The sequence below is a fragment of the Oncorhynchus keta genome, chromosome 20, assembly GCF_023373465.1.
Source record: "Oncorhynchus keta strain PuntledgeMale-10-30-2019 chromosome 20, Oket_V2, whole genome shotgun sequence".
Classification (NCBI taxonomy): Eukaryota; Metazoa; Chordata; class Actinopteri; order Salmoniformes; family Salmonidae; genus Oncorhynchus; species Oncorhynchus keta.
Window position 1 is genome coordinate 39,764,500 of NC_068440.1, and position 22,715 is coordinate 39,787,214.

The window sequence follows — 22,715 nt, forward strand, 5'->3', positions numbered from 1 at the left end:
GGAAGGTCAACAAGTTATGAATTTGGCGATCTCAGGGAAAAATAATATGTTTGTCAAACACAAGTCAAAGTGCACTGCTGTCAAACGTTGGAGCAAGCCACAAGATAAAATACAATCCTTCGAGCCGGATTTGAACCAGCGACCTAAGGATTGCTACAATTATCACCTACAGTCCTCCGCTCTACCAACTGAGCTATCGAAGGTGGACAAGTACCTCCAAAAGCCATGACCTAGATGGTAAGACGTTCAGCTGACCCTGCTGGTCATCCATGAACATTTGAACATCTTGGCCATGTTTTGTTATAATCGCTACCCGGAACAGCCAAACGATGACTAGCCACCCCTCACAGCCTGGTTCCTCTCTAGGTTTTTTCCTAGGTTTTGGTCTTTCTAGGGAGTTTTTCCTAGCCACCGTGCTTCTACACCTGCTTTGCTTGCTGTTTGGGGTTTTAGGCTGGGTTTCTGTACAGCACTTTGTGACATCAGCTGATGTAAGAAGGACTTTATAAAAATATTTGATTGATTTGATTGTCAAGTTAAAGTGCACTGCTGTCAAAAACCGCTGAAAAAGTTATCCTCCTTTGAGCAAGTGTGAGCCAGTGACATAAGGATTGTTGCAATTTCAAATACACTCCGCGACTTTACCAACTGTCCTATGGAAGGTCAACAAGTTATGAATTCGGCGATCTCAGGGAAAATAATATGTTTGTCAAACACAAGTCAAAGTGCACTGCTGTCAAAAGTTGGAGCAAGCCACAAGATAAAATACAATCCTTCGAGCCGGATTTGAACCAGCGACCTAAGGATTGCTACAATTATCACCTACAGTCCTCCGCTCTACCAACTGAGCTATCGAAGGTGGACAAGTACCTCAAAAGCCATGACCTAGATGGTAAGACGTTCAGCTGACCCTGCTGGTCATCCATGAACATTTGAACATCTTGGCCATGTTTTGTTATAATCGCTACCCGGAACAGCCAAACGATGACTAGCCACCCCTCACAGCCTGGTTCCTCTCTAGGTTTTTTCCTAGGTTTTGGTCTTTCTAGGGAGTTTTTCCTAGCCACCGTGCTTCTACACCTGCTTTGCTTGCTGTTTGGGGTTTTAGGCTGGGTTTCTGTACAGCACTTTGTGACATCAGCTGATGTAAGAAGGACTTTATAAAAATATTTGATTGATTTGATTGTCAAGTTAAAGTGCACTGCTGTCAAAAACCGCTGAAAAAGTTATCCTCCTTTGAGCAAGTGTGAGCCAGTGACATAAGGATTGTTGCAATTTCAAATACACTCCGCGACTTTACCAACTGTCCTATGGAAGGTCAACAAGTTATGAATTTGGCGATCTCAGGGAAAAATAATATGTTTGTCAAACACAAGTCAAAGTGCACTGCTGTCAAAAGTTGGAGCAAGCCACAAGATAAAATACAATCCTTCGAGCCGGATTTGAACCAGCGACCTAAGGATTGCTACAATTATCACCTACAGTCCTCCGCTCTACCAACTGAGCTATCGAAGGTGGACAAGTACCTCAAAAGCCATGACCTAGATGGTAAGACGTTCAGCTGACCCTGCTGGTCATCCATGAACATTTGAACATCTTGGCCATGTTTTGTTATAATCGCTACCCGGAACAGCCAAACGATGACTAGCCACCCCTCACAGCCTGGTTCCTCTCTAGGTTTTTTCCTAGGTTTTGGTCTTTCTAGGGAGTTTTTCCTAGCCACCGTGCTTCTACACCTGCTTTGCTTGCTGTTTGGGGTTTTAGGCTGGGTTTCTGTACAGCACTTTGTGACATCAGCTGATGTAAGAAGGACTTTATAAAAATATTTGATTGATTTGATTGTCAAGTTAAAGTGCACTGCTGTCAAAAACCGCTGAAAAAGTTATCCTCCTTTGAGCAAGTGTGAGCCAGTGACATAAGGATTGTTGCAATTTCAAATACACTCCGCGACTTTACCAACTGTCCTATGGAAGGTCAACAAGTTATGAATTCGGCGATCTCAGGGAAAAATAATATGTTTGTCAAACACAAGTCAAAGTGCACTGCTGTCAAAAGTTGGAGCAAGCCACAAGATAAAATACAATCCTTCGAGCCGGATTTGAACCAGCGACCTAAGGATTGCTACAATTATCACCTACAGTCCTCCGCTCTACCAACTGAGCTATCGAAGGTGGACAAGTACCTCAAAAGCCATGACCTAGATGGTAAGACGTTCAGCTGACCCTGCTGGTCATCCATGAACATTTGAACATCTTGGCCATGTTTTGTTATAATCGCTACCCGGAACAGCCAAACGATGACTAGCCACCCCTCACAGCCTGGTTCCTCTCTAGGTTTTTTCCTAGGTTTTGGTCTTTCTAGGGAGTTTTTCCTAGCCACCGTGCTTCTACACCTGCTTTGCTTGCTGTTTGGGGTTTTAGGCTGGGTTTCTGTACAGCACTTTGTGACATCAGCTGATGTAAGAAGGACTTTATAAAAATATTTGATTGATTTGATTGTCAAGTTAAAGTGCACTGCTGTCAAAAACCGCTGAAAAAGTTATCCTCCTTTGAGCAAGTGTGAGCCAGTGACATAAGGATTGTTGCAATTTCAAATACACTCCGCGACTTTACCAACTGTCCTATGGAAGGTCAACAAGTTATGAATTCGGCGATCTCAGGGAAAAATAATATGTTTGTCAAACACAAGTCAAAGTGCACTGCTGTCAAAAGTTGGAGCAAGCCACAAGATAAAATACAATCCTTCGAGCCGGATTTGAACCAGCGACCTAAGGATTGCTACAATTATCACCTACAGTCCTCCGCTCTACCAACTGAGCTATCGAAGGTGGACAAGTACCTCAAAAGCCATGACCTAGATGGTAAGACGTTCAGCTGACCCTGCTGGTCATCCATGAACATTTGAACATCTTGGCCATGTTTTGTTATAATCGCTACCCGGAACAGCCAAACGATGACTAGCCACCCCTCACAGCCTGGTTCCTCTCTAGGTTTTTTCCTAGGTTTTGGTCTTTCTAGGGAGTTTTTCCTAGCCACCGTGCTTCTACACCTGCTTTGCTTGCTGTTTGGGGTTTTAGGCTGGGTTTCTGTACAGCACTTTGTGACATCAGCTGATGTAAGAAGGACTTTATAAAAATATTTGATTGATTTGATTGTCAAGTTAAAGTGCACTGCTGTCAAAAACCGCTGAAAAAGTTATCCTCCTTTGAGCAAGTGTGAGCCAGTGACATAAGGATTGTTGCAATTTCAAATACACTCCGCGACTTTACCAACTGTCCTATGGAAGGTCAACAAGTTATGAATTCGGCGATCTCAGGGAAAAATAATATGTTTGTCAAACACAAGTCAAAGTGCACTGCTGTCAAAAGTTGGAGCAAGCCACAAGATAAAATACAATCCTTCGAGCCGGATTTGAACCAGCGACCTAAGGATTGCTACAATTATCACCTACAGTCCTCCGCTCTACCAACTGAGCTATCGAAGGTGGACAAGTACCTCCAAAAGCCATGACCTAGATGGTAAGACGTTCAGCTGACCCTGCTGGTCATCCATGAACATTTGAACATCTTGGCCATGTTTTGTTATAATCGCTACCCGGAACAGCCAAACGATGACTAGCCACCCCTCACAGCCTGGTTCCTCTCTAGGTTTTTTCCTAGGTTTTGGTCTTTCTAGGGAGTTTTTCCTAGCCACCGTGCTTCTACACCTGCTTTGCTTGCTGTTTGGGGTTTTAGGCTGGGTTTCTGTACAGCACTTTGTGACATCAGCTGATGTAAGAAGGACTTTATAAAAATATTTGATTGATTTGATTGTCAAGTTAAAGTGCACTGCTGTCAAAAACCGCTGAAAAAGTTATCCTCCTTTGAGCAAGTGTGAGCCAGTGACATAAGGATTGTTGCAATTTCAAATACACTCCGCGACTTTACCAACTGTCCTATGGAAGGTCAACAAGTTATGAATTCGGCGATCTCAGGGAAAATAATATGTTTGTCAAACACAAGTCAAAGTGCACTGCTGTCAAAAGTTGGAGCAAGCCACAAGATAAAATACAATCCTTCGAGCCGGATTTGAACCAGCGACCTAAGGATTGCTACAATTATCACCTACAGTCCTCCGCTCTACCAACTGAGCTATCGAAGGTGGACAAGTACCTCCAAAAGCCATGACCTAGATGGTAAGACGTTCAGCTGACCCTGCTGGTCATCCATGAACATTTGAACATCTTGGCCATGTTTTGTTATAATCGCTACCCGGAACAGCCAAACGATGACTAGCCACCCCTCACAGCCTGGTTCCTCTCTAGGTTTTTTCCTAGGTTTTGGTCTTTCTAGGGAGTTTTTGGCTAGCCACCGTGCTTCTACACCTGCTTTGCTTGCTATTTGGGGTTTTAGTAAGGGTTTCTGTACAGCACTTTGTGACATCAGCTGATGTAAGAAGGACTTTATAAAAATATTTGATTGATTTGATTGTCAAGTTAAAGTGCACTGCTGTCAAAAACCGCTGAAAAAGTTATCCTCCTTTGAGCAAGTGTGAGCCAGTGACATAAGGATTGTTGCAATTTCAAATACACTCCGCGACTTTACCAACTGTCCTATGGAAGGTCAACAAGTTATGAATTCGGCGATCTCAGGGAAAAATAATATGTTTGTCAAACACAAGTCAAAGTGCACTGCTGTCAAAAGTTGGAGCAAGCCACAAGATAAAATACAATCCTTCGAGCCGGATTTGAACCAGCGACCTAAGGATTGCTACAATTATCACCTACAGTCCTCCGCTCTACCAACTGAGCTATCGAAGGTGGACAAGTACCTCAAAAGCCATGACCTAGATGGTAAGACGTTCAGCTGACCCTGCTGGTCATCCATGAACATTTGAACATCTTGGCCATGTTTTGTTATAATCGCTACCCGGAACAGCCAAACGATGACTAGCCACCCCTCACAGCCTGGTTCCTCTCTAGGTTTTTTCCTAGGTTTTGGTCTTTCTAGGGAGTTTTTCCTAGCCACCGTGCTTCTACACCTGCTTTGCTTGCTGTTTGGGGTTTTAGGCTGGGTTTCTGTACAGCACTTTGTGACATCAGCTGATGTAAGAAGGACTTTATAAAAATATTTGATTGATTTGATTGTCAAGTTAAAGTGCACTGCTGTCAAAAACCGCTGAAAAAGTTATCCTCCTTTGAGCAAGTGTGAGCCAGTGACATAAGGATTGTTGCAATTTCAAATACACTCCGCGACTTTACCAACTGTCCTATGGAAGGTCAACAAGTTATGAATTCGGCGATCTCAGGGAAAAATAATATGTTTGTCAAACACAAGTCAAAGTGCACTGCTGTCAAAAGTTGGAGCAAGCCACAAGATAAAATACAATCCTTCGAGCCGGATTTGAACCAGCGACCTAAGGATTGCTACAATTATCACCTACAGTCCTCCGCTCTACCAACTGAGCTATCGAAGGTGGACAAGTACCTCAAAAGCCATGACCTAGATGGTAAGACGTTCAGCTGACCCTGCTGGTCATCCATGAACATTTGAACATCTTGGCCATGTTTTGTTATAATCGCTACCCGGAACAGCCAAACGATGACTAGCCACCCCTCACAGCCTGGTTCCTCTCTAGGTTTTTTCCTAGGTTTTGGTCTTTCTAGGGAGTTTTTCCTAGCCACCGTGCTTCTACACCTGCTTTGCTTGCTGTTTGGGGTTTTAGGCTGGGTTTCTGTACAGCACTTTGTGACATCAGCTGATGTAAGAAGGACTTTATAAAAATATTTGATTGATTTGATTGTCAAGTTAAAGTGCACTGCTGTCAAAAACCGCTGAAAAAGTTATCCTCCTTTGAGCAAGTGTGAGCCAGTGACATAAGGATTGTTGCAATTTCAAATACACTCCGCGACTTTACCAACTGTCCTATGGAAGGTCAACAAGTTATGAATTCGGCGATCTCAGGGAAAAATAATATGTTTGTCAAACACAAGTCAAAGTGCACTGCTGTCAAAAGTTGGAGCAAGCCACAAGATAAAATACAATCCTTCGAGCCGGATTTGAACCAGCGACCTAAGGATTGCTACAATTATCACCTACAGTCCTCCGCTCTACCAACTGAGCTATCGAAGGTGGACAAGTACCTCAAAAGCCATGACCTAGATGGTAAGACGTTCAGCTGACCCTGCTGGTCATCCATGAACATTTGAACATCTTGGCCATGTTTTGTTATAATCGCTACCCGGAACAGCCAAACGATGACTAGCCACCCCTCACAGCCTGGTTCCTCTCTAGGTTTTTTCCTAGGTTTTGGTCTTTCTAGGGAGTTTTTCCTAGCCACCGTGCTTCTACACCTGCTTTGCTTGCTGTTTGGGGTTTTAGGCTGGGTTTCTGTACAGCACTTTGTGACATCAGCTGATGTAAGAAGGACTTTATAAAAATATTTGATTGATTTGATTGTCAAGTTAAAGTGCACTGCTGTCAAAAACCGCTGAAAAAGTTATCCTCCTTTGAGCAAGTGTGAGCCAGTGACATAAGGATTGTTGCAATTTCAGATACACTCCGAGACTTTACCAACTGTCCTATGGAAGGTCAACAAGTTATGAATTCGGCGATCTCAGGGAAAAATAATATGTTTGTCAAACACAAGTCAAAGTGCACTGCTGTCAAAAGTTGGAGCAAGCCACAAGATAAAATATAATCCTTTAAGCCGGATTTGAACCAGCGACCTAAGGATTGCTACAATTATCACCTACAGTCCTCCGCTCTACCAACTGAGCTATCGAAGGTGGACAAGTACTTCCAGAAGCCATGACCTAGATGGTAAGACGTTCAGCTGACCCTGCTGGTCATCCATGAACATTTGAACATCTTGGCCATGTTTTGTTATAATCGCTACCCGGAACAGCCAAACGATGACTAGCCACCCCTCACAGCCTGGTTCCTCTCTAGGTTTTTTCCTAGGTTTTGGTCTTTCTAGGGAGTTTTTCCTAGCCACCGTGCTTCTACACCTGCTTTGCTTGCTGTTTGGGGTTTTAGGCTGGGTTTCTGTACAGCACTTTGTGACATCAGCTGATGTAAGAAGGACTTTATAAAAATATTTGATTGATTTGATTGTCAAGTTAAAGTGCACTGCTGTCAAAAACCGCTGAAAAAGTTATCCTCCTTTGAGCAAGTGTGAGCCAGTGACATAAGGATTGTTGCAATTTCAAATACACTCCGCGACTTTACCAACTGTCCTATGGAAGGTCAACAAGTTATGAATTCGGCGATCTCAGGGAAAAATAATATGTTTGTCAAACACAAGTCAAAGTGCACTGCTGTCAAAAGTTGGAGCAAGCCACAAGATAAAATACAATCCTTCGAGCCGGATTTGAACCAGCGACCTAAGGATTGCTACAATTATCACCTACAGTCCTCCGCTCTACCAACTGAGCTATCGAAGGTGGACAAGTACCTCAAAAGCCATGACCTAGATGGTAAGACGTTCAGCTGACCCTGCTGGTCATCCATGAACATTTGAACATCTTGGCCATGTTTTGTTATAATCGCTACCCGGAACAGCCAAACGATGACTAGCCACCCCTCACAGCCTGGTTCCTCTCTAGGTTTTTTCCTAGGTTTTGGTCTTTCTAGGGAGTTTTTCCTAGCCACCGTGCTTCTACACCTGCTTTGCTTGCTGTTTGGGGTTTTAGGCTGGGTTTCTGTACAGCACTTTGTGACATCAGCTGATGTAAGAAGGACTTTATAAAAATATTTGATTGATTTGATTGTCAAGTTAAAGTGCACTGCTGTCAAAAACCGCTGAAAAAGTTATCCTCCTTTGAGCAAGTGTGAGCCAGTGACATAAGGATTGTTGCAATTTCAAATACACTCCGCGACTTTACCAACTGTCCTATGGAAGGTCAACAAGTTATGAATTCGGCGATCTCAGGGAAAAATAATATGTTTGTCAAACACAAGTCAAAGTGCACTGCTGTCAAAAGTTGGAGCAAGCCACAAGATAAAATACAATCCTTCGAGCCGGATTTGAACCAGCGACCTAAGGATTGCTACAATTATCACCTACAGTCCTCCGCTCTACCAACTGAGCTATCGAAGGTGGACAAGTACCTCAAAAGCCATGACCTAGATGGTAAGACGTTCAGCTGACCCTGCTGGTCATCCATGAACATTTGAACATCTTGGCCATGTTTTGTTATAATCGCTACCCGGAACAGCCAAACGATGACTAGCCACCCCTCACAGCCTGGTTCCTCTCTAGGTTTTTTCCTAGGTTTTGGTCTTTCTAGGGAGTTTTTCCTAGCCACCGTGCTTCTACACCTGCTTTGCTTGCTGTTTGGGGTTTTAGGCTGGGTTTCTGTACAGCACTTTGTGACATCAGCTGATGTAAGAAGGACTTTATAAAAATATTTGATTGATTTGATTGTCAAGTTAAAGTGCACTGCTGTCAAAAACCGCTGAAAAAGTTATCCTCCTTTGAGCAAGTGTGAGCCAGTGACATAAGGATTGTTGCAATTTCAAATACACTCTGCGACTTTACCAACTGTCCTATGGAAGGTCAACAAGTTATGAAGTAGGCGATCTCAGGGAAAAATAATATGTTTGTCAAACACAAGTCAAAGTGCACTGCTGTCAAAAGTTGGAGCAAGCCACAAGATAAAATACAATCCTTCGAGCCAGATTTGAACCAGCGACCTAAGGATTGCTACAATTTTCACCTAAAGTCCTCCGCTCTACCAACTGAGCTATCGAAGGTGGACAAGTACCTTCAAAAGCCATGACCTAGATGGTAAGACGTTCAGCTGACCCTGCTGGTCATCCATGGACATTTGAACATCTTGGCCATGTTTTGTTATAATCGCTACCCGGAACAGCCAAACGATGACTAGCCACCCCTCACAGCCTGGTTCCTCTCTAGGTTTTTTCCTAGGTTTTGGTCTTTCTAGGGAGTTTTTCCAAGCCACCGTGCTTCTACACCTGCTTTGCTTGCTGTTTGGGGTTTTAGGCTGGGTTTCTGTACAGCACTTTGTGACATCAGCTGATGTAAGAAGGACTTTATAAAAATATTTGATTGATTTGATTGTCAAGTTAAAGTGCACTGCTGTCAAAAACCGCTGAAAAAGTTATCCTCCTTTGAGCAAGTGTGAGCCAGTGACATAAGGATTGTTGCAATTTCAAATACACTCTGCGACTTTACCAACTGTCCTATGGAAGGTCAACAAGTTATGAAGTAGGCGATCTCAGGGAAAAATAATATGTTTGTCAAACACAAGTCAAAGTGCACTGCTGTCAAAAGTTGGAGCAAGCCACAAGATAAAATACAATCCTTCGAGCCGGATTTGAACCAGCGACCTAAGGATTGCTACAATTTTCACCTAAAGTCCTCCGCTCTACCAACTGAGCTATCGAAGGTGGACAAGTACCTTCAAAAGCCATGACCTAGATGGTAAGACGTTCAGCTGACCCTGCTGGTCATCCATGAACATTTGAACATCTTGGCCATGTTTTGTTATAATCGCTACCCGGAACAGCCAAACGATGACTAGCCACCCCTCACAGCCTGGTTCCTCTCTAGGTTTTTTCCTAGGTTTTGGTCTTTCTAGGGAGTTTTTCCAAGCCACCGTGCTTCTACACCTGCTTTGCTTGCTGTTTGGGGTTTTAGGCTGGGTTTCTGTACAGCACTTTGTGACATCAGCTGATGTAAGAAGGACTTTATAAAAATATTTGATTGATTTGATTGTCAAGTTAAAGTGCACTGCTGTCAAAAACCGCTGAAAAAGTTATCCTCCTTTGAGCAAGTGTGAGCCAGTGACATAAGGATTGTTGCAATTTCAAACACACTCCGCGACTTTACCAACTGTCCTATGGAAGGTCAACAAGTTATGAATTCGGCGATCTCAGGGAAAAATAATATGTTTGTCAAACACAAGTCAAAGTGCACTGCTGTCAAAAGTTGGAGCAAGCCACAAGATAAAATACAATCCTTCGAGCCGGATTTGAACCAGCGACCTAAGGATTGCTACAATTATCACCTACAGTCCTCCGCTCTACCAACTGAGCTATCGAAGGTGGACAAGTACCTCAAAAGCCATGACCTAGATGGTAAGACGTTCAGCTGACCCTGCTGGTCATCCATGAACATTTGAACATCTTGGCCATGTTTTGTTATAATCGCTACCCGGAACAGCCAAACGATGACTAGCCACCCCTCACAGCCTGGTTCCTCTCTAGGTTTTTTCCTAGGTTTTGGTCTTTCTAGGGAGTTTTTCCTAGCCACCGTGCTTCTACACCTGCTTTGCTTGCTGTTTGGGGTTTTAGGCTGGGTTTCTGTACAGCACTTTGTGACATCAGCTGATGTAAGAAGGACTTTATAAAAATATTTGATTGATTTGATTGTCAAGTTAAAGTGCACTGCTGTCAAAAACCGCTGAAAAAGTTATCCTCCTTTGAGCCAGTGTGAGCCAGTGACATAAGGATTGTTGCAATTTCAAATACACTCCGCGACTTTACCAACTGTCCTATGGAAGGTCAACAAGTTATGAATTCGGCGATCTCAGGGAAAAATAATATGTTTGTCAAACACAAGTCAAAGTGCACTGCTGTCAAAAGTTGGAGCAAGCCACAAGATAAAATACAATCCTTCGAGCCGGATTTGAACCAGCGACCTAAGGATTGCTACAATTATCACCTACAGTCCTCCGCTCTACCAACTGAGCTATCGAAGGTGGACAAGTACCTCCAAAAGCCATGACCTAGATGGTAAGACGTTCAGCTGACCCTGCTGGTCATCCATGAACATTTGAACATCTTGGCCATGTTTTGTTATAATCGCTACCCGGAACAGCCAAACGATGACTAGCCACCCCTCACAGCCTGGTTCCTCTCTAGGTTTTTTCCTAGGTTTTGGTCTTTCTAGGGAGTTTTTCCTAGCCACCGTGCTTCTACACCTGCTTTGCTTGCTATTTGGGGTTTTAGGCTGGGTTTCTGTACAGCACTTTGTGACATCAGCTGATGTAAGAAGGACTTTATAAAAATATTTGATTGATTTGATTGTCAAGTTAAAGTGCACTGCTGTCAAAAACCGCTGAAAAAGTTATCCTCCTTTGAGCAAGTGTGAGCCAGTGACATAAGGATTGTTGCAATTTCAAATACACTCCGCGACTTTACCAACTGTCCTATGGAAGGTCAACAAGTTATGAATTCGGCGATCTCAGGGAAAAATAATATGTTTGTCAAACACAAGTCAAAGTGCACTGCTGTCAAAAGTTGGAGCAAGCCACAAGATAAAATACAATCCTTCGAGCCGGATTTGAACCAGCGACCTAAGGATTGCTACAATTATCACCTACAGTCCTCCGCTCTACCAACTGAGCTATCGAAGGTGGACAAGTATCTCCAAAAGCCATGACCTAGATGGTAAGAAGTTCAGCTGACCCTGCTGGTCATCCATGAACATTTGAACATCTTGGCCATGTTTTGTTATAATCGCTACCCGGAACAGCCAGACAATGACTAGCCACCCCTCACAGCCTGGTTCCTCTCTAGGTTTTTTCTAGGTTTTGGCCTTTCTAGGGAGTTTTTCCTAGCCACCGTGCTTCTACACCTGCATTGCTTGCTGTTTGGGGTTTTAGGCTGGGTTCCTGTACAGCACTTTGTGACATCAGCTGATGTAAGAAGGACTTTATAAAAATATTTGATTGATTTGATTGTCAAGTTAAAGTGCACTGCTGTCAAAAACCGCTGAAAAAGTTATCCTCCTTTGAGCCAGTGTGAGCCAGTGACATAAGGATTGTTGCAATTTCAAATACACTCCGCGACTTTACCAACTGTCCTATGGAAGGTCAACAAGTTATGAATTCGGCGATCTCAGGGAAAAATAATATGTTTGTCAAACACAAGTCAAAGTGCACTGCTGTCAAAAGTTGGAGCAAGCCACAAGAGAAAATATAGTAATCCTTCGAGCCGGATTTGAACCAGCGACCTAAGGATTGCTACAATTATCACCTACAGTCCTCCGCTCTACCAACTGAGCTATCGAAGGTGGACAAGTACTTCCAAAAGCCATGACCTAGATGGTAAGACGTTCAGCTGACCCTGCTGGTCATCCATGAACATTTGAACATCTTGGCCATGTTTTGTTATAATCGCTACCCGGAACAGCCAGACGATGACTAGCCACCCCTCACAGCCTGGTTCCTCTCTAGGTTTTTTCCTCGGTTTTGGTCTTTCTAGGGAGTTTTTCCTAGCCACCGTGCTTCTACACCTGCATTGCTTGCTGTTTGGGGTTTTAGGCTGGGTTTCTGTACAGCACTTTGTGACATCAGCTGATGTAAGAAGGACTTTATAAAAATATTTGATTGATTTGATTGTCAAGTTAAAGTGCACTGCTGTCAAAAACCGCTGAAAAAGTTATCCTCCTTTGAGCCAGTGTGAGCCAGTGACATAAGGATTGTTGCAATTTCAAATACACTCCGCGACTTTACCAACTGTCCTATGGAAGGTCAACAAGTTATGAATTCGGCGATCTCAGGGAAAAATAATATGTTTGTCAAACACAAGTCAAAGTGCACTGCTGTCAAAAGTTGGAGCAAGCCACAAGATAAAATACAATCCTTCGAGCCAGATTTGAACCAGCGACCTAAGGATTGCTACAATTATCACCTACAGTCCTCCGCTCTACCAACTGAGCTATCGAAGGTGGACAAGTACCTCAAAAGCCATGACCTAGATGGTAAGACGTTCAGCTGACCCTGCTGGTCATCCATGAACATTTGAACATCTTGGCCATGTTTTGTTATAATCGCTACCCGGAACAGCCAAACGATGACTAGCCACCCCTCACAGCCTGGTTCCTCTCTAGGTTTTTTCCTAGGTTTTGGTCTTTCTAGGGAGTTTTCCTAGCCACCGTGCTTCTACACCTGCTTTGCTTGCTGTTTGGGGTTTTAGGCTGGGTTTCTGTACAGCACTTTGTGACATCAGCTGATGTAAGAAGGACTTTATAAAAATATTTGATTGATTTGATTGTCAAGTTAAAGTGCACTGCTGTCAAAAACCGCTGAAAAAGTTATCCTCCTTTGAGCCAGTGTGAGCCAGTGACATAAGGATTGTTGCAATTTCAAATACACTCCGCGACTTTACCAACTGTCCTATGGAAGGTCAACAAGTTATGAATTCGGCGATCTCAGGGAAAAATAATATGTTTGTCAAACACAAGTCAAAGTGCACTGCTGTCAAAAGTTGGAGCAAGCCACAAGATAAAATACAATCCTTCGAGCCGGATTTGAACCAGCGACCTAAGGATTGCTACAATTATCACCTACAGTCCTCCGCTCTACCAACTGAGCTATCGAAGGTGGACAAGTACCTCCAAAAGCCATGACCTAGATGGTAAGACGTTCAGCTGACCCTGCTGGTCATCCATGAACATTTGAACATCTTGGCCATGTTTTGTTATAATCGCTACCCGGAACAGCCAGACGATGACTAGCCACCCCTCACAGCCTGGTTCCTCTCTAGGTTTTTTCCTCGGTTTTGGTCTTTCTAGGGAGTTTTTCCTAGCCACCGTGCTTCTACACCTCCATTGCTTGCTGTTTGGGGTTTTAGGCTGGGTTTCTGTACAGCACTTTGTGACATCAGCTGATGTAAGAAGGACTTTATAAAAATATTTGATTGATTTGATTGTCAAGTTAAAGTGCACTGCTGTCAAAAACCGCTGAAAAAGTTATCCTCCTTTGAGCAAGTGTGAGCCAGTGACATAAGGATTGTTGCAATTTCAAATACACTCCGCGACTTTACCAACTGTCCTATGGAAGGTCAACAAGTTATGAAGTCGGCGATCTCAGGGAAAGATAAAATGTTTGTCAAAAACAAGTCAAAGTGCACTGCCTTCAAAAGTTGGAGCAAGCCACAAGAGAAAATACAATACTTCGAGCCGGATTTGAACCAGCGACCTAAGGATTGCTACAATTATCACCTACAGTCCTCCGCTCTACCAACTGAGCTATCGAAGGTGGACAAGTAACTCCAAAAGCCATGACCTAGATGGTAAGACGTTCAGCTGACCCTGCTGGTCATCCATGAACATTTGAACATCTTGGCCATGTTTTGTTATAATCGCTACCCGGAACAGCCAAACGATGACTAGCCACCCCTCACAGCCTGGTTCCTCTCTAGGTTTTTTCCTAGGTTTTGGTCTTTCTAGGGAGTTTTTCCTAGCCACCGTGCTTCTACACCTGCTTTGCTTGCTGTTTGGGGTTTTAGGCTGGGTTTCTGTACAGCACTTTGTGACATCAGCTGATGTAAGAAGGACTTTATAAAAATATTTGATTGATTTGATTGTCAAGTTAAAGTGCACTGCTGTCAAAAACCGCTGAAAAAGTATCCTCCTTTGAGCCAGTGTGAGCCAGTGACATAAGGATTGTTGCAATTTCAAATACACTCCGCGACTTTACCAACTGTCCTATGGAAGGTCAACAAGTTATGAATTCGGCGATCTCAGGGAAAAATAATATGTTTGTCAAACACAAGTCAAAGTGCACTGCTGTCAAAAGTTGGAGCAAGCCACAAGATAAAATACAATCCTTCGAGCCGGATTTGAACCAGCGACCTAAGGATTGCTACAATTATCACCTACAGTCCTCCGCTCTACCAACTGAGCTATCGAAGGTGGACAAGTACCTCAAAAGCCATGACCTAGATGGTAAGACGTTCAGCTGACCCTGCTGGTCATCCATGAACATTTGAACATCTTGGCCATGTTTTGTTATAATCGCTACCCGGAACAGCCAAACGATGACTAGCCACCCTCACAGCCTGGTTCCTCTCTAGGTTTTTTCCTAGGTTTTGGTCTTTCTAGGGAGTTTTTCCTAGCCACCGTGCTTCTACACCTGCTTTGCTTGCTGTTTGGGGTTTTAGGCTGGGTTTCTGTACAGCACTTTGTGACATCAGCTGATGTAAGAAGGACTTTATAAAAATATTTGATTGATTTGATTGTCAAGTTAAAGTGCACTGCTGTCAAAAACCGCTGAAAAAGTATCCTCCTTTGAGCCAGTGTGAGCCAGTGACATAAGGATTGTTGCAATTTCAAATACACTCCGCGACTTTACCAACTGTCCTATGGAAGGTCAACAAGTTATGAATTCGGCGATCTCAGGGAAAAATAATATGTTTGTCAAACACAAGTCAAAGTGCACTGCTGTCAAAAGTTGGAGCAAGCCACAAGATAAAATACAATCCTTCGAGCCGGATTTGAACCAGCGACCTAAGGATTGCTACAATTATCACCTACAGTCTCGCTCTACCAACTGAGCTTCGAAGGTGGAAAGTACCAAAAGCCATGACCTAGATGGTAAGACCAGCTGACCCTGGGTCATCCATGATTGCATCTTGACAATTATCACCTACAGTCCTCCGCTCTAAAAGTTGGAGCAACTGAGCTTTGAACCAGCGACCTAAGGATTGCTACAATTATCACCTACAGTCCTCCGCTCTACCAACTGAGCTATCGAAGGTGGACAAGTACCTCAAAAGCCATGACCTAGATGGTAAGACGTTCAGCTGACCCTGCTGGTCATCCATGAACATTTGAACATCTTGGCCATGTTTTGTTATAATCGCTACCCGGAACAGCCAAACGATGACTAGCCACCCCTCACAGCCTGGTTCCTCTCTAGGTTTTTTCCTAGGTTTTGGTCTTTCTAGGGAGTTTTTCCTAGCCACCGTGCTTCTACACCTGCTTTGCTTGCTGTTTGGGGTTTTAGGCTGGGTTTCTGTACAGCACTTTGTGACATCAGCTGATGTAAGAAGGACTTTATAAAAATATTTGATTGATTTGATTGTCAAGTTAAAGTGCACTGCTGTCAAAAACCGCTGAAAAAGTTATCCTCCTTTGAGCAAGTGTGAGCCAGTGACATAAGGATTGTTGCAATTTCAAATACACTCCGCGACTTTACCAACTGTCCTATGGAAGGTCAACAAGTTATGAATTCGGCGATCTCAGGGAAAAATAATATGTTTGTCAAACACAAGTCAAAGTGCACTGCTGTCAAAAGTTGGAGCAAGCCACAAGATAAAATACAATCCTTCGAGCCGGATTTGAACCAGCGACCTAAGGATTGCTACAATTATCACCTACAGTCCTCCGCTCTACCAACTGAGCTATCGAAGGTGGACAAGTACCTCAAAAGCCATGACCTAGATGGTAAGACGTTCAGCTGACCCTGCTGGTCATCCATGAACATTTGAACATCTTGGCCATGTTTTGTTATAATCGCTACCCGGAACAGCCAAACGATGACTAGCCACCCCTCACAGCCTGGTTCCTCTCTAGGTTTTTTCCTAGGTTTTGGTCTTTCTAGGGAGTTTTTCCTAGCCACCGTGCTTCTACACCTGCTTTGCTTGCTGTTTGGGGTTTTAGGCTGGGTTTCTGTACAGCACTTTGTGACATCAGCTGATGTAAGAAGGACTTTATAAAAATATTTGATTGATTTGATTGTCAAGTTAAAGTGCACTGCTGTCAAAAACCGCTGAAAAAGTTATCCTCCTTTGAGCAAGTGTGAGCCAGTGACATAAGGATTGTTGCAATTTCAAATACACTCCGCGACTTTACCAACTGTCCTATGGAAGGTCAACAAGTTATGAATTCGGCGATCTCAGGGAAAAATAATATGTTTGTCAAACACAAGTCAAAGTGCACTGCTGTCAAAAGTTGGAGCAAGCCACAAGATAAAATACAATCCTTCGAGCCGGATTTGAACCAGCGACCTAAGGATTGCTACAATTATCACCTACAGTCCTCCGCTCTACCAACTGAGCTATCGAAGGTGGACAAGTACCTCCAAAAGCCATGACCTAGATGGTAAGACGTTCAGCTGACCCTGCTGGTCATCCATGAACATTTGAACATCTTGGCCATGTTTTGTTATAATCGCTACCCGGAACAGCCAAACGATGACTAGCCACCCCTCACAGCCTGGTTCCTCTCTAGGTTTTTTCCTAGGTTTTGGTGTTTCTAGGGAGTTTTTGCTAGCCACCGTGCTTCTACACCTGCTTTGCTTGCTGTTTGGGGTTTTAGGCTGGGTTTCTGTACAGCACTTTGTGACATCAGCTGATGTAAGAAGGACTTTATAAAAATATTTGATTGATTTGATTGTCAAGTTAAAGTGCACTGCTGTCAAAAACCGCTGAAAAAAGTATCCTCCTTTGAGCCAGTGTGAGCCAGTGACATAAGGATTGTTGCAATTTCAAATACACTCCGCGACTTTACCAACTGTCCTATGGAAGGTCAACAAGTTATGAATTCGGCGATCTCAGGGAAAAATAATATGTTTGTCAAACACAAGTCAAAGTGCACTGCTGTCAAAAGTTGGAGCAAGCCACAAGATAAAATACAATCCTTCGAGCCGGATTTGAACCAGCGACCTAAGGATTGCTACAATTATCACCTACAGTCCTCCGCTCTACCAACTGAGCTATCGAAGGTGGACAAGTACCTCCAAAAGCCATGACCTAGATGGTAAGACGTTCAGCTGACCCTGCTGGTCATCCATGAACATTTGAACATCTTGGCCATGTTTTGTTATAATCGCTACCCGGAACAGCCAAACGATGACTAGCCACCCCTCACAGCCTGGTTCCTCTCTAGGTTTTTTCCTAGGTTTTGGTCTTTCTAGGGAGTTTTTCCTAGCCACCGTGCTTCTACACCTGCTTTGCTTGCTGTTTGGGGTTTTAGGCTGGGTTTCTGTACAGCACTTTGTGACATCAGCTGATGTAAGAAGGACTTTATAAAAATATTTGATTGATTTGATTGTCAAGTTAAAGTGCACTGCTGTCAAAAACCGCTGAAAAAGTTATCCTCCTTTGAGCCAGTGTGAGCCAGTGACATAAGGATTGTTGCAATTTCAAATACACTCCGCGACTTTACCAACTGTCCTATGGAAGGTCAACAAGTTATGAATTCGGCGATCTCAGGGAAAAATAATATGTTTGTCAAACACAAGTCAAAGTGCACTGCTGTCAAAAGTTGGAGCAAGCCACAAGATAAAATACAATCCTTCGAGCCGGATTTGAACCAGCGACCTAAGGATTGCTACAATTATCACCTACAGTCCTCCGCTCTACCAACTGAGCTATCGAAGGTGGACAAGTACCTCAAAAGCCATGACCTAGATGGTAAGACGTTCAGCTGACCCTGCTGGTCATCCATGAACATTTGAACATCTTGGCCATGTTTTGTTATAATCGCTACCCGGAACAGCCAAACGATGACTAGCCACCCCTCACAGCCTGGTTCCTCTCTAGGTTTTTTCCTAGGTTTTGGTCTTTCTAGGGAGTTTTTGCTAGCCACCGTGCTTCTACACCTGCTTTGCTTGCTGTTTGGGGTTTTAGGCTGGGTTTCTGTACAGCACTTTGTGACATCAGCTGATGTAAGAAGGACTTTATAAAAATATTTGATTGATTTGATTGTCAAGTTAAAGTGCACTGCTGTCAAAAACCGCTGAAAAAGTATCCTCCTTTGAGCCAGTGTGAGCCAGTGACATAAGGATTGTTGCAATTTCAAATACACTCCGCGACTTTACCAACTGTCCTATGGAAGGTCAACAAGTTATGAATTCGGCGATCTCAGGGAAAAATAATATGTTTGTCAAACACAAGTCAAAGTGCACTGCTGTCAAAAGTTGGAGCAAGCCACAAGATAAAATACAATCCTTCGAGCCGGATTTGAACCAGCGACCTAAGGATTGCTACAATTATCACCTACAGTCCTCCGCTCTACCAACTGAGCTATCGAAGGTGGACAAGTACCTCAAAAGCCATGACCTAGATGGTAAGACGTTCAGCTGACCCTGCTGGTCATCCATGAACATTTGAACATCTTGGCCATGTTTTGTTATAATCGCTACCCGGAACAGCCAAACGATGACTAGCCACCCCTCACAGCCTGGTTCCTCTCTAGGTTTTTTCCTAGGTTTTGGTCTTTCTAGGGAGTTTTTCCTAGCCACCGTGCTTCTACACCTGCTTTGCTTGCTGTTTGGGGTTTTAGGCTGGGTTTCTGTACAGCACTTTGTGACATCAGCTGATGTAAGAAGGACTTTATAAAAATATTTGATTGATTTGATTGTCAAGTTAAAGTGCACTGCTGTCAAAAACCGCTGAAAAAGTTATCCTCCTTTGAGCCAGTGTGAGCCAGTGACATAAGGATTGTTGCAATTTCAAATACACTCCGCGACTTTACCAACTGTCCTATGGAAGGTCAACAAGTTATGAATTCGGCGATCTCAGGGAAAAATAATATGTTTGTCAAACACAAGTCAAAGTGCACTGCTGTCAAAAGTTGGAGCAAGCCACAAGATAAAATACAATCCTTCGAGCCGGATTTGAACCAGCGACCTAAGGATTGCTACAATTATCACCTACAGTCCTCCGCTCTACCAACTGAGCTATCGAAGGTGGACAAGTACCTCCAAAAGCCATGACCTAGATGGTAAGACGTTCAGCTGACCCTGCTGGTCATCCATGAACATTTGAACATCTTGACCATGTTTTGTTATAATCGCTACCCGGAACAGCCAGACGATGACTAGCCATCCCTCACAGCCTGGTTCCTCTCTAGGTTTTTTCCTAGGTTTTGGTCTTTCTAGGGAGTTTTTCCTAGCCACCGTGCTTCTACACCTGCTTTGCTTGCTGTTTGGGGTTTTAGGCTGGGTTTCTGTACAGCACTTTGTGACATCAGCTGATGTAAGAAGGACTTTATAAAAATATTTGATTGATTTGATTGTCAAGTTAAAGTGCACTGCTGTCAAAAACCGCTGAAAAAGTATCCTCCTTTGAGCCAGTGTGAGCCAGTGACATAAGGATTGTTGCAATTTCAAATACACTCCGCGACTTTACCAACTGTCCTATGGAAGGTCAACAAGTTATGAATTCGGCGATCTCAGGGAAAAATAATATGTTTGTCAAACACAAGTCAAAGTGCACTGCTGTCAAAAGTTGGAGCAAGCCACAAGATAAAATACAATCCTTCGAGCCGGATTTGAACCAGCGACCTAAGGATTGCTACAATTATCACCTACAGTCCTCCGCTCTACCAACTGAGCTATCGAAGGTGGACAAGTACCTCCAAAAGCCATGACCTAGATGGTAAGACGTTCAGCTGACCCTGCTGGTCATCCATGAACATTTGAACATCTTGACCATGTTTTGTTATAATCGCTACCCGGAACAGCCAGACGATGACTAGCCATCCCTCACAGCCTGGTTCCTCTCTAGGTTTTTTCCTAGGTTTTGGTCTTTCTAGGGAGTTTTTCCTAGCCACCGTGCTTCTACACCTGCTTTGCTTGCTGTTTGGGGTTTTAGGCTGGGTTTCTGTACAGCACTTTGTGACATCAGCTGATGTAAGAAGGACTTTATAAAAATATTTGATTGATTTGATTGTCAAGTTAAAGTGCACTGCTGTCAAAAACCGCTGAAAAAGTTATCCTCCTTTGAGCCAGTGTGAGCCAGTGACATAAGGATTGTTGCAATTTCAAATACACTCCGCGACTTTACCAACTGTCCTATGGAAGGTCAACAAGTTATGAATTTGGCGATCTCAGGGAAAAATAATATGTTTGTCAAACACAAGTCAAAGTGCACTGCTGTCAAAAGTTGGAGCAAGCCACAAGATAAAATACAATCCTTCGAGCCGGATTTGAACCAGCGACCTAAGGATTGCTACAATTATCACCTACAGTCCTCCGCTCTACCAACTGAGCTATCGAAGGTGGACAAGTACCTCAAAAAGCCATGACCTAGATGGTAAGACGTTCAGCTGACCCTGCTGGTCATCCATGAACATTTGAACATCTTGGCCATGTTTTGTTATAATCGCTACCCGGAACAGCCAAACGATGACTAGCCACCCCTCACAGCCTGGTTCCTCTCTAGGTTTTTTCCTAGGTTTTGGTCTTTCTAGGGAGTTTTTGCTAGCCACCGTGCTTCTACACCTGCTTTGCTTGCTGTTTGGGGTTTTAGGCTGGGTTTCTGTACAGCACTTTGTGACATCAGCTGATGTAAGAAGGACTTTATAAAAATATTTGATTGATTTGATTGTCAAGTTAAAGTGCACTGCTGTCAAAAACCGCTGAAAAAGTATCCTCCTTTGAGCCAGTGTGAGCCAGTGACATAAGGATTGTTGCAATTTCAAATACACTCCGCGACTTTACCAACTGTCCTATGGAAGGTCAACAAGTTATGAATTCGGCGATCTCAGGGAAAAATAATATGTTTGTCAAACACAAGTCAAAGTGCACTGCTGTCAAAAGTTGGAGCAAGCCACAAGATAAAATACAATCCTTCGAGCCGGATTTGAACCAGCGACCTAAGGATTGCTACAATTATCACCTACAGTCCTCCGCTCTACCAACTGAGCTATCGAAGGTGGACAAGTACCTCAAAAGCCATGACCTAGATGGTAAGACGTTCAGCTGACCCTGCTGGTCATCCATGAACATTTGAACATCTTGACCATGTTTTGTTATAATCGCTACCCGGAACAGCCAGACGATGACTAGCCATCCCTCACAGCCTGGTTCCTCTCTAGGTTTTTTCCTAGGTTTTGGTCTTTCTAGGGAGTTTTTCCTAGCCACCGTGCTTCTACACCTGCTTTGCTTGCTGTTTGGGGTTTTAGGCTGGGTTTCTGTACAGCACTTTGTGACATCAGCTGATGTAAGAAGGACTTTATAAAAATATTTGATTGATTTGATTGTCAAGTTAAAGTGCACTGCTGTCAAAAACCGCTGAAAAAGTATCCTCCTTTGAGCCAGTGTGAGCCAGTGACATAAGGATTGTTGCAATTTCAAATACACTCCGCGACTTTACCAACTGTCCTATGGAAGGTCAACAAGTTATGAATTCGGCGATCTCAGGGAAAAATAATATGTTTGTCAAACACAAGTCAAAGTGCACTGCTGTCAAAAGTTGGAGCAAGCCACAAGATAAAATACAATCCTTCGAGCCGGATTTGAACCAGCGACCTAAGGATTGCTACAATTATCACCTACAGTCCTCCGCTCTACCAACTGAGCTATCGAAGGTGGACAAGTACCTCCAAAAGCCATGACCTAGATGGTAAGACGTTCAGCTGACCCTGCTGGTCATCCATGAACATTTGAACATCTTGACCATGTTTTGTTATAATCGCTACCCGGAACAGCCAGACGATGACTAGCCATCCCTCACAGCCTGGTTCCTCTCTAGGTTTTTTCCTAGGTTTTGGTCTTTCTAGGGAGTTTTTCCTAGCCACCGTGCTTCTACACCTGCTTTGCTTGCTGTTTGGGGTTTTAGGCTGGGTTTCTGTACAGCACTTTGTGACATCAGCTGATGTAAGAAGGACTTTATAAAAATATTTGATTGATTTGATTGTCAAGTTAAAGTGCACTGCTGTCAAAAACCGCTGAAAAAGTATCCTCCTTTGAGCCAGTGTGAGCCAGTGACATAAGGATTGTTGCAATTTCAAATACACTCCGCGACTTTACCAACTGTCCTATGGAAGGTCAACAAGTTATGAATTCTGCGATCTCAGGGAAAAATAATATGTTTGTCAAACACAAGTCAAAGTGCACTGCTGTCAAAAGTTGGAGCAAGCCACAAGATAAAATACAATCCTTCGAGCCGGATTTGAACCAGCGACCTAAGGATTGCTACAATTATCACCTACAGTCCTCCGCTCTACCAACTGAGCTATCGAAGGTGGACAAGT

The 22,715-nt window shown here is 43.5% G+C and overlaps 32 non-coding genes across 32 annotated transcripts; all 32 read right to left on the reverse strand.

Moving 5' to 3' along the window:
* Nucleotides 1-115: 115 nt before the first annotated feature.
* Nucleotides 116-203, reverse strand: trnay-gua (transfer RNA tyrosine (anticodon GUA)). Its single transcript is given in 2 exon segments — nucleotides 116-151; nucleotides 167-203. It is a non-coding gene; the product is annotated as a tRNA-Tyr (tRNA).
* A 568-nt stretch (nucleotides 204-771) lies between these two features.
* Nucleotides 772-859, reverse strand: trnay-gua (transfer RNA tyrosine (anticodon GUA)). The gene is given in 2 exon segments: nucleotides 772-807; nucleotides 823-859. It is a non-coding gene; the product is annotated as a tRNA-Tyr (tRNA).
* A 568-nt stretch (nucleotides 860-1,427) lies between these two features.
* Nucleotides 1,428-1,515, reverse strand: trnay-gua (transfer RNA tyrosine (anticodon GUA)). The gene is given in 2 exon segments: nucleotides 1,428-1,463; nucleotides 1,479-1,515. It is a non-coding gene; the product is annotated as a tRNA-Tyr (tRNA).
* Nucleotides 1,516-2,083: 568 nt separating this feature from the next.
* Nucleotides 2,084-2,171, reverse strand: trnay-gua (transfer RNA tyrosine (anticodon GUA)). The gene is given in 2 exon segments: nucleotides 2,084-2,119; nucleotides 2,135-2,171. It is a non-coding gene; the product is annotated as a tRNA-Tyr (tRNA).
* A 568-nt stretch (nucleotides 2,172-2,739) lies between these two features.
* trnay-gua (transfer RNA tyrosine (anticodon GUA)) lies at nucleotides 2,740-2,827 on the reverse strand. Its single transcript is given in 2 exon segments — nucleotides 2,740-2,775; nucleotides 2,791-2,827. It is a non-coding gene; the product is annotated as a tRNA-Tyr (tRNA).
* Nucleotides 2,828-3,395: 568 nt separating this feature from the next.
* On the reverse strand, nucleotides 3,396-3,483 carry trnay-gua (transfer RNA tyrosine (anticodon GUA)). Its single transcript is given in 2 exon segments — nucleotides 3,396-3,431; nucleotides 3,447-3,483. It is a non-coding gene; the product is annotated as a tRNA-Tyr (tRNA).
* A 568-nt stretch (nucleotides 3,484-4,051) lies between these two features.
* On the reverse strand, nucleotides 4,052-4,139 carry trnay-gua (transfer RNA tyrosine (anticodon GUA)). The gene is given in 2 exon segments: nucleotides 4,052-4,087; nucleotides 4,103-4,139. It is a non-coding gene; the product is annotated as a tRNA-Tyr (tRNA).
* Nucleotides 4,140-4,709: 570 nt separating this feature from the next.
* Nucleotides 4,710-4,797, reverse strand: trnay-gua (transfer RNA tyrosine (anticodon GUA)). The gene is given in 2 exon segments: nucleotides 4,710-4,745; nucleotides 4,761-4,797. It is a non-coding gene; the product is annotated as a tRNA-Tyr (tRNA).
* A 568-nt stretch (nucleotides 4,798-5,365) lies between these two features.
* trnay-gua (transfer RNA tyrosine (anticodon GUA)) lies at nucleotides 5,366-5,453 on the reverse strand. Its single transcript is given in 2 exon segments — nucleotides 5,366-5,401; nucleotides 5,417-5,453. It is a non-coding gene; the product is annotated as a tRNA-Tyr (tRNA).
* A 568-nt stretch (nucleotides 5,454-6,021) lies between these two features.
* trnay-gua (transfer RNA tyrosine (anticodon GUA)) lies at nucleotides 6,022-6,109 on the reverse strand. Its single transcript is given in 2 exon segments — nucleotides 6,022-6,057; nucleotides 6,073-6,109. It is a non-coding gene; the product is annotated as a tRNA-Tyr (tRNA).
* Nucleotides 6,110-6,677: 568 nt separating this feature from the next.
* Nucleotides 6,678-6,765, reverse strand: trnay-gua (transfer RNA tyrosine (anticodon GUA)). Its single transcript is given in 2 exon segments — nucleotides 6,678-6,713; nucleotides 6,729-6,765. It is a non-coding gene; the product is annotated as a tRNA-Tyr (tRNA).
* Nucleotides 6,766-7,334: 569 nt separating this feature from the next.
* trnay-gua (transfer RNA tyrosine (anticodon GUA)) lies at nucleotides 7,335-7,422 on the reverse strand. Its single transcript is given in 2 exon segments — nucleotides 7,335-7,370; nucleotides 7,386-7,422. It is a non-coding gene; the product is annotated as a tRNA-Tyr (tRNA).
* A 568-nt stretch (nucleotides 7,423-7,990) lies between these two features.
* On the reverse strand, nucleotides 7,991-8,078 carry trnay-gua (transfer RNA tyrosine (anticodon GUA)). The gene is given in 2 exon segments: nucleotides 7,991-8,026; nucleotides 8,042-8,078. It is a non-coding gene; the product is annotated as a tRNA-Tyr (tRNA).
* A 1,882-nt stretch (nucleotides 8,079-9,960) lies between these two features.
* Nucleotides 9,961-10,048, reverse strand: trnay-gua (transfer RNA tyrosine (anticodon GUA)). Its single transcript is given in 2 exon segments — nucleotides 9,961-9,996; nucleotides 10,012-10,048. It is a non-coding gene; the product is annotated as a tRNA-Tyr (tRNA).
* A 568-nt stretch (nucleotides 10,049-10,616) lies between these two features.
* Nucleotides 10,617-10,704, reverse strand: trnay-gua (transfer RNA tyrosine (anticodon GUA)). The gene is given in 2 exon segments: nucleotides 10,617-10,652; nucleotides 10,668-10,704. It is a non-coding gene; the product is annotated as a tRNA-Tyr (tRNA).
* A 569-nt stretch (nucleotides 10,705-11,273) lies between these two features.
* trnay-gua (transfer RNA tyrosine (anticodon GUA)) lies at nucleotides 11,274-11,361 on the reverse strand. The gene is given in 2 exon segments: nucleotides 11,274-11,309; nucleotides 11,325-11,361. It is a non-coding gene; the product is annotated as a tRNA-Tyr (tRNA).
* Nucleotides 11,362-11,932: 571 nt separating this feature from the next.
* Nucleotides 11,933-12,020, reverse strand: trnay-gua (transfer RNA tyrosine (anticodon GUA)). The gene is given in 2 exon segments: nucleotides 11,933-11,968; nucleotides 11,984-12,020. It is a non-coding gene; the product is annotated as a tRNA-Tyr (tRNA).
* A 569-nt stretch (nucleotides 12,021-12,589) lies between these two features.
* trnay-gua (transfer RNA tyrosine (anticodon GUA)) lies at nucleotides 12,590-12,677 on the reverse strand. The gene is given in 2 exon segments: nucleotides 12,590-12,625; nucleotides 12,641-12,677. It is a non-coding gene; the product is annotated as a tRNA-Tyr (tRNA).
* A 567-nt stretch (nucleotides 12,678-13,244) lies between these two features.
* On the reverse strand, nucleotides 13,245-13,332 carry trnay-gua (transfer RNA tyrosine (anticodon GUA)). Its single transcript is given in 2 exon segments — nucleotides 13,245-13,280; nucleotides 13,296-13,332. It is a non-coding gene; the product is annotated as a tRNA-Tyr (tRNA).
* Nucleotides 13,333-13,901: 569 nt separating this feature from the next.
* Nucleotides 13,902-13,989, reverse strand: trnay-gua (transfer RNA tyrosine (anticodon GUA)). Its single transcript is given in 2 exon segments — nucleotides 13,902-13,937; nucleotides 13,953-13,989. It is a non-coding gene; the product is annotated as a tRNA-Tyr (tRNA).
* Nucleotides 13,990-14,557: 568 nt separating this feature from the next.
* Nucleotides 14,558-14,645, reverse strand: trnay-gua (transfer RNA tyrosine (anticodon GUA)). The gene is given in 2 exon segments: nucleotides 14,558-14,593; nucleotides 14,609-14,645. It is a non-coding gene; the product is annotated as a tRNA-Tyr (tRNA).
* A 1,412-nt stretch (nucleotides 14,646-16,057) lies between these two features.
* trnay-gua (transfer RNA tyrosine (anticodon GUA)) lies at nucleotides 16,058-16,145 on the reverse strand. The gene is given in 2 exon segments: nucleotides 16,058-16,093; nucleotides 16,109-16,145. It is a non-coding gene; the product is annotated as a tRNA-Tyr (tRNA).
* Nucleotides 16,146-16,713: 568 nt separating this feature from the next.
* trnay-gua (transfer RNA tyrosine (anticodon GUA)) lies at nucleotides 16,714-16,801 on the reverse strand. The gene is given in 2 exon segments: nucleotides 16,714-16,749; nucleotides 16,765-16,801. It is a non-coding gene; the product is annotated as a tRNA-Tyr (tRNA).
* A 569-nt stretch (nucleotides 16,802-17,370) lies between these two features.
* Nucleotides 17,371-17,458, reverse strand: trnay-gua (transfer RNA tyrosine (anticodon GUA)). The gene is given in 2 exon segments: nucleotides 17,371-17,406; nucleotides 17,422-17,458. It is a non-coding gene; the product is annotated as a tRNA-Tyr (tRNA).
* A 569-nt stretch (nucleotides 17,459-18,027) lies between these two features.
* trnay-gua (transfer RNA tyrosine (anticodon GUA)) lies at nucleotides 18,028-18,115 on the reverse strand. The gene is given in 2 exon segments: nucleotides 18,028-18,063; nucleotides 18,079-18,115. It is a non-coding gene; the product is annotated as a tRNA-Tyr (tRNA).
* Nucleotides 18,116-18,682: 567 nt separating this feature from the next.
* On the reverse strand, nucleotides 18,683-18,770 carry trnay-gua (transfer RNA tyrosine (anticodon GUA)). Its single transcript is given in 2 exon segments — nucleotides 18,683-18,718; nucleotides 18,734-18,770. It is a non-coding gene; the product is annotated as a tRNA-Tyr (tRNA).
* A 568-nt stretch (nucleotides 18,771-19,338) lies between these two features.
* trnay-gua (transfer RNA tyrosine (anticodon GUA)) lies at nucleotides 19,339-19,426 on the reverse strand. Its single transcript is given in 2 exon segments — nucleotides 19,339-19,374; nucleotides 19,390-19,426. It is a non-coding gene; the product is annotated as a tRNA-Tyr (tRNA).
* A 568-nt stretch (nucleotides 19,427-19,994) lies between these two features.
* On the reverse strand, nucleotides 19,995-20,082 carry trnay-gua (transfer RNA tyrosine (anticodon GUA)). The gene is given in 2 exon segments: nucleotides 19,995-20,030; nucleotides 20,046-20,082. It is a non-coding gene; the product is annotated as a tRNA-Tyr (tRNA).
* A 569-nt stretch (nucleotides 20,083-20,651) lies between these two features.
* Nucleotides 20,652-20,739, reverse strand: trnay-gua (transfer RNA tyrosine (anticodon GUA)). Its single transcript is given in 2 exon segments — nucleotides 20,652-20,687; nucleotides 20,703-20,739. It is a non-coding gene; the product is annotated as a tRNA-Tyr (tRNA).
* A 568-nt stretch (nucleotides 20,740-21,307) lies between these two features.
* On the reverse strand, nucleotides 21,308-21,395 carry trnay-gua (transfer RNA tyrosine (anticodon GUA)). Its single transcript is given in 2 exon segments — nucleotides 21,308-21,343; nucleotides 21,359-21,395. It is a non-coding gene; the product is annotated as a tRNA-Tyr (tRNA).
* Nucleotides 21,396-21,962: 567 nt separating this feature from the next.
* Nucleotides 21,963-22,050, reverse strand: trnay-gua (transfer RNA tyrosine (anticodon GUA)). Its single transcript is given in 2 exon segments — nucleotides 21,963-21,998; nucleotides 22,014-22,050. It is a non-coding gene; the product is annotated as a tRNA-Tyr (tRNA).
* Nucleotides 22,051-22,618: 568 nt separating this feature from the next.
* On the reverse strand, nucleotides 22,619-22,706 carry trnay-gua (transfer RNA tyrosine (anticodon GUA)). The gene is given in 2 exon segments: nucleotides 22,619-22,654; nucleotides 22,670-22,706. It is a non-coding gene; the product is annotated as a tRNA-Tyr (tRNA).
* Nucleotides 22,707-22,715: the final 9 nt, after the last annotated feature.